This window comes from Orbicella faveolata, unplaced genomic scaffold (assembly GCF_042242905.1).
Source record: "Orbicella faveolata isolate gen_17 unplaced genomic scaffold, um_ofav_v1 contig_24, whole genome shotgun sequence".
Taxonomy (NCBI): Eukaryota; Metazoa; Cnidaria; class Anthozoa; order Scleractinia; family Merulinidae; genus Orbicella; species Orbicella faveolata.
In genome coordinates this window covers 7,616,532-7,622,579 of record NW_028301552.1, presented here as the reverse complement: position 1 = coordinate 7,622,579, position 6,048 = coordinate 7,616,532, and the positions used below count along the sequence as shown (strand labels likewise).

General features: G+C 40.9%; 1 pseudogene; it reads left to right on the top strand.

Moving 5' to 3' along the window:
• Positions 1 to 352: 352 nt before the first annotated feature.
• LOC149110193 (uncharacterized) lies at positions 353 to 1,559 on the top strand (annotated as a pseudogene).
• Positions 1,560 to 6,048: the final 4,489 nt, after the last annotated feature.

The following is a 6,048-nucleotide window of genomic DNA, read 5'->3' as shown; positions in this document are numbered from 1 at the left end:
AGCTGTATGCTATGATTCAAGCCGGTTGGCCAGAAACAAAGCAACAAGTCCCACAGAGCATCAGCCAATACTAGGACACACGTGATGAGCTTGCGGTACTAGATGGAGTAATCTACCGAGGAATGAGAACCGTAGTACCCCCTCGATGAGGCCAGCCATGCTGGAGATAATACATGGAACACACCTGGGAATCGTAAAGTGTAAGCAAAGAGCCAGGGAAGTCCTTCACTGGCCCGGCATGAGTGCACAGATAGAAGACAAAGTCCAGGACTGTATCACGTGCTATGACTATGCCCCTACACGGCAGAAAGAACCTTTGATACCAAGCCCTGTCCCAGACCTGCCTTGGGAAATGGCCGCTTCAGACATATTTGCCTTTGAAGGTGAACATTACCTGTTGCTAGTTGATTATTACTCTAAGTTTATTGAGGTGACCAAACTGAAGGATCTCACATCCCAGGAGACCACTGAAGTCCTAAAAGAACATTTCTGTCGACATGGCATCCCACCAAAACTAGTCACTGACTGCGGCAGCCAGTACACAAGCAAAGAATTTGAGACCTTTGCCAAAAGTTACAGCTTTGAACATGTTCTAGTAAGCCCAAAACACCCCAAGGCGAATGGAGAGGCGGAAGCCGCAGTTAAAACAGTGAAGTCCCTATGGAGAAAGAAAAGAGACAAGAGAAAAGCAGTGCTAGAGTACAGGGCGTCCCCACCTCCAGGAATTGACCTGTCCCCATCACAGCTCTCTATGGGACGCAGGCTACGAACAACACTACCAATGGCACATGGTCTACTGGAGGCTGAAACACACAGCATCCAGAAGATAAAGGTAAGAATGAAACATGGCAAGGATAAGCAAAAGTACTACCATGACCGCCAGGGCACCAAAGAGCTACCACCACTCAGATCGGGTGATCACGTCAGAGTAAAACCGGAGCCAGGGTCAAAGGAATGGAGAGCGGCAACAGTAGTGTAGAAACATGTCTTGCCTAGATCATATGTAGTAGAGGTAGGCGTCCAAAGAATCAGACGTAATCGAGTGGCTCTAAGGAACGACCCAACAAAGTCTCATATGGGATATCGGAAACGTCATGGAAACATCAATCAGCAGACAGAACCTGAGCCAGACAAAACACATGCGGCACCCACATTCCCAGCAAGCCCACAAACGGAGCGCTGACCACAGGAATACCACTTAAATCCCTCAGATGATGAGGAAATCCCAGCCGGTGATGTGCCACCTTCATCAGACATAGTGGAAGCTAAAGACCCGCCCTTGTATACAACTCGAAGTGGAAGACTAGTCAAAAAACCAATCAGACTAGACCTGTAACAAGTTGTTCTGGAACAAAGGACAGTTCTTGGAACAATGACAGACACTGATTGATTAATGTTGAGTTGATTGTTCTTTTATTTTATCTTATTTTATTTCATTCTCCTCATTTGTTTCTTTGATTGTAATGTAAAGGAGGGGGATGTTATATATGGGAATACCGCTAACCATTATGCATAGTTGTGCATGTGTTGAGTTAGTTTAACCAATGGCATTAAACAACGTGGTTGGAATGTAGACCCAAAATGGCGTCTGTGTCATGAATATGTAACAGATGTAAAGGTTGATTGCAAATTTATGCTTAAATTGAATCTCTAGTGAAGAACGCATCATCTTTTGGATGATAAATTGAGAGTCTCAGAGAGTTTCAGTAAGTTTCTGCCTTTAATTTGACAGCAGATGTTCTTGTGTTTAAGCTGAATAATTTCATCAGTCTAATGGTTGGTTTTCTAATATTGAGAGTATTGAATAAAGTGGTTGGTTGCTAAGGTGCTTTAGCCGGTGGCAATGAAAATTGGCTAATTATCAACTTAAACAGTTAGCTATAAAAAATTGCGAGAAAAAATTTGTCTTAAGAACATTTAAGAAATTTTTGAAAACGGTTAAAAAATACACGACGTTTCGACGTTCTCTGACGTCATTATCGATGACGGCAACACGATCAGAATAGTTCTTCCCTTCAAAGATCAGATAGCCAGTAATGCAGTCCGTAGGCAATTACGTGATCTCAGCAATAAGATTGCCGTCACTTTACAGCCAAGTTTTGTGAGGAAAAAATTGGAGCAAGATCTTAAGCTGAAAGAAATTAAGCCGAGTATCGTAAGTCACCATTGCGTTGTTTATAAATTTGAATATGATCCGTGTGAGGCAGATTATGTTGGTCATACAGCCCGACACCTTTATCAACGCATTGCTGAACACAAGTATTCGGCTATCGGTAAACACCTTTTAGAAGTGCACGTTGACAAAAAACCTTCTTAATGAGGGCCAATTTCGTGTTCTTAAGAAGTGCCACGGGAAATTTGACAGCCTCGTTCACGAAATGCTATTCATCAAAGAACTGAGGCCTAGCCTTAACACTCAGAGTGACTCCATCAGTGCTAAACTCTTTGTCTAGCTTGTAGCATATTTTTATGTTACCTTTCTTTTTAATGAACTATTGTTTTCCTTGTATTTATAGAGTATTCATACTTTTTTTTAACTTGGTAACGGACGTCCGAGAGCGTCGAAACATCGTGTATTTTTTAACCGTTTTTAAAAATCTTTTAATTGTTTTTAAGAAATTTTTTTTTTGCAATTTTTTATAGCTAAATGTTTTAAAAAGGCGCTTCTATTTATCAACTTAAAGAACAGAAATTTAGAGAGTGGAAATTGACAAATGACTAGCTAAGCACTAACTTCTCTTTAAAAATATAACCAAATTATTTTGGCTGGCTTATTACTGCATACAGGGCCTTAGCCAGAAAAAAAAAATATGACTGAGGCCATGTCCATGGTTTACTCTTCCCAGGTATTAAGAGTGCTTATGATGACTATAAACAACAAAAACGGCACTAGCACAACAGCCGAAATAATAAATTATGCTATTATTATTCAAACCATGGACAATTAACAGGTGTAAAACAGCGATTGTGTAATCACGCTCCTCAATCGATTGAGAACCTTGAAAAGAAGAGTCTTTTTTTTCGAGGTGCCCTTCCTGTAGGCCAATACTCTAGACAAACGAACAAGCAGTGCTTCATGTTTATTTCTGTCCTTCAGATTATCTTTCTCGCCTTTGAACCCCTTTGAAACAAATGCCACATTAGCCATTATCTCTCACAAGGTCTGCATGTAGATATCGCGGTTACAGGCATCAGAAACCACTGTGTGAAATACGACTTCAATTGATATAAATCCTCGTCTTTACCTCTGTGAGCGAGGAAATGCTCGTTTTTGTTGTTTTTAGTCATACTTGACATAATGTTCTCGCGTGAATTTTCTCTTCCGTTGCAAGTCTCCACTAAGACATATTCTTCCAATAATTCTGTCTAATATCAGTTAAGGAAAAGGTCGAATGGTTTTTGCTATCTCTAATTTTCACCCGATTCTGTCAAACCCGTGTGAGAAAATGGTGCCAAAACCGCCTTTTTTCATCTGTTGTTATTTTTCTATTACCATTAAATTGAAAGGGCTTGCTCCAAAAGCATTAACATTCCTTACTGGGTGAGAGCGTTGCATAGGCCAGGTGATGAGCCCGTAAGGGTTGTCATCAGATCAGCTAAATTACAGCCTGCTGGGTAGGGTCAGTACTTGGACGGGTGACGGAGTTAGTAATGGAATGGAAAATAAAAATTGAAATGTACCCACCCCCCTTTCGAGTAGGGGCAAGAGTTGGAATGAAGTAAGAGTAATATATAAGCCCAAGCTGCCGTTTTGTCACTGTTTGACAGCCATTTTGACAATTTATTTATGGTTTTTCTTGTCGCTCATGACAGAAGGACTACGTGAATAAAATTCCGTGATTGCAATAACTTCGCCTCACCAGGGAATGCAGTTATGTTCTTAATTGTTCTCAAAATGGTTTACTTTTTATGCTTAACTATGTTTATCATTGAAAGCTACATCAGACATGCCTTCAAGACAGGTTTTTAAACTCTTTTTTGATTTCCTTGTCACTGCTCCAAGATGTAACCAGTGGCTTTGATGTCTTTGTCTCCATCCATGAGTGCCTAGCGACGTTTCCACACGTGTCCTGTCGCAAAACCTATTGTGGAATCACAAGAATTGCAGTCGTTTTCATTATTTCCAACGATGCCGATTCTTGCCTTACCAATTGCAACGTTAAACCCTTCCTTGTTGCAATTGCGTTGTAAGGAGACCTGCGATCCAATCAGCGTCTTCCACATGTTGCAGCCGAGAAACGTGGCACGCTATTGCCCGTCAGCGATCAGTGAGTACAGAGAGTTGGCCTGCTTGTTGATGACAATGAAGTTAATCAGCTATTGGCCGATCGTCATATCAAGACAGATTTGGTGAAGGATGTGTTCCAGTAGGTCGGTAACTTGGTCTCTTGTAAGTCAAACCCAGTCTACCTTCCGAGAAGGTTGTATACGTTTTTATCGCTCCAGTACCCTTAGGTACCCTTAGTCATAATGAAAGGTGTTCTGAAAAGAAAAATAGCGTAAAATATTCATGTAACATTATGGACCTTACTGGGTTTTAGTTTAATTGATATAGTCATTTATTTATATATGTATTTCTTTATTTATTGACAGGGAACAAACTCTTGCCTAAAATCAAATGACCAGTAGAGGCTCTTTACCATATGACCACTACCATCGCTGCAAAAGACTTGGGAGCAGGGATGATCACTTGCCTCTCACCAATGTGGCCCGGGTCGATTTTTGGCTCAGTGTGTTATGTGGGTTAAGTTTGTTGTTGGCTCTCGCCTTACTCCAAGGTGTTTACACCGGGCTCGCCGGTTTTCCTCCCTCCACCAAAACCAACATCTCTAAGTTGTAATTCGACCAGGATAGAGGACCCGTATGAAAACCAGTTAAGGATGATGTGGCTTCCTCTCTGAATATTGTAATTAAATTAATCAGTCAACCAAGCAAGCAAGCAAGGAAGCAAGGAAGCAAGTAAGCAAGCAACTAACCAACCAATTAATGAATCAATCAATCAATCAATCAATCAGTGAATCAGTTCACTTATTTATTCATTGTTTATTTAAATGTAACTCCAGAAACTCCATTATCATGCTTTGACACAGACCTCACTGCAAACTTCATTTCAGTTTTATCGTTTAATTTGCCTATGTACATATCAGGCGATCTCAACTGTAACCTCCTGAACTGCGAAGGTCAGGACTCACGAGCAGTCATCAATTTCTGCCACTCTTACAACCTCTCGCAGCCGATTAAAAGTCCAACTCGAGTTACGGAGTCCTCAAAGTCGCTCTTGGATGTTATCCTTACCTGTGATGAAAAACAAAAACAAAAGGTCTTTGTCATGCAGAGCTCGATCAGCGGTCATGATTTAGTTTGCGTCACGCTACGACTAAAGAAAGCTCGTCCCGAAGCCTGTGTTTATTACTATAAGGAGCTTTAAACACTATAATCCAAATGTATTTTGTAACGACGTATGCCAAGTACTATGGTCTATCATAGATACCTTCTGCGATGTCGAAGATAAACTGTATGCATTTAACTCATTGTTTAACGAGATATTAGATCAACATGTTCTTCTCAAGACCTTTAAAGTTCGCGGGAAACCAAATCCAGTTGTGACCGAAAATATTCGTGGACTAATGAAGACCAGAGACTATTGGCGCAAGAAGGCTAAGAAGACTAACGATCCCATGGCTTGGTCAGCTTACAAAAACTTCAGGCGTGAGGTGAAACGGGAGATACGAATCGCTGAGCGAGAATTTGTTACCGACCAGATACAGAAAAATCCGAACAACACCAACAGCATCTGGAAGGCCATTCGCCTCTGCCTTCCCAACAAATCAGCTTCCCGGAGAACTTTTAGCAGAGACGAAAAAACTGTTGCCGACGAATTTAACAAATTCTTCGTCTCACTTGGTCAAAATACCGTAAACAAAGTTAAATCGTTGGCCAATGAATGTAACTTCGAACTCAATGAAAATTGGTTTACTCCAAGACAATACCCATTGTCCGAACAGTTTTCATTTTGTGTCACAGATGGTAAACATATAGAAGATACAT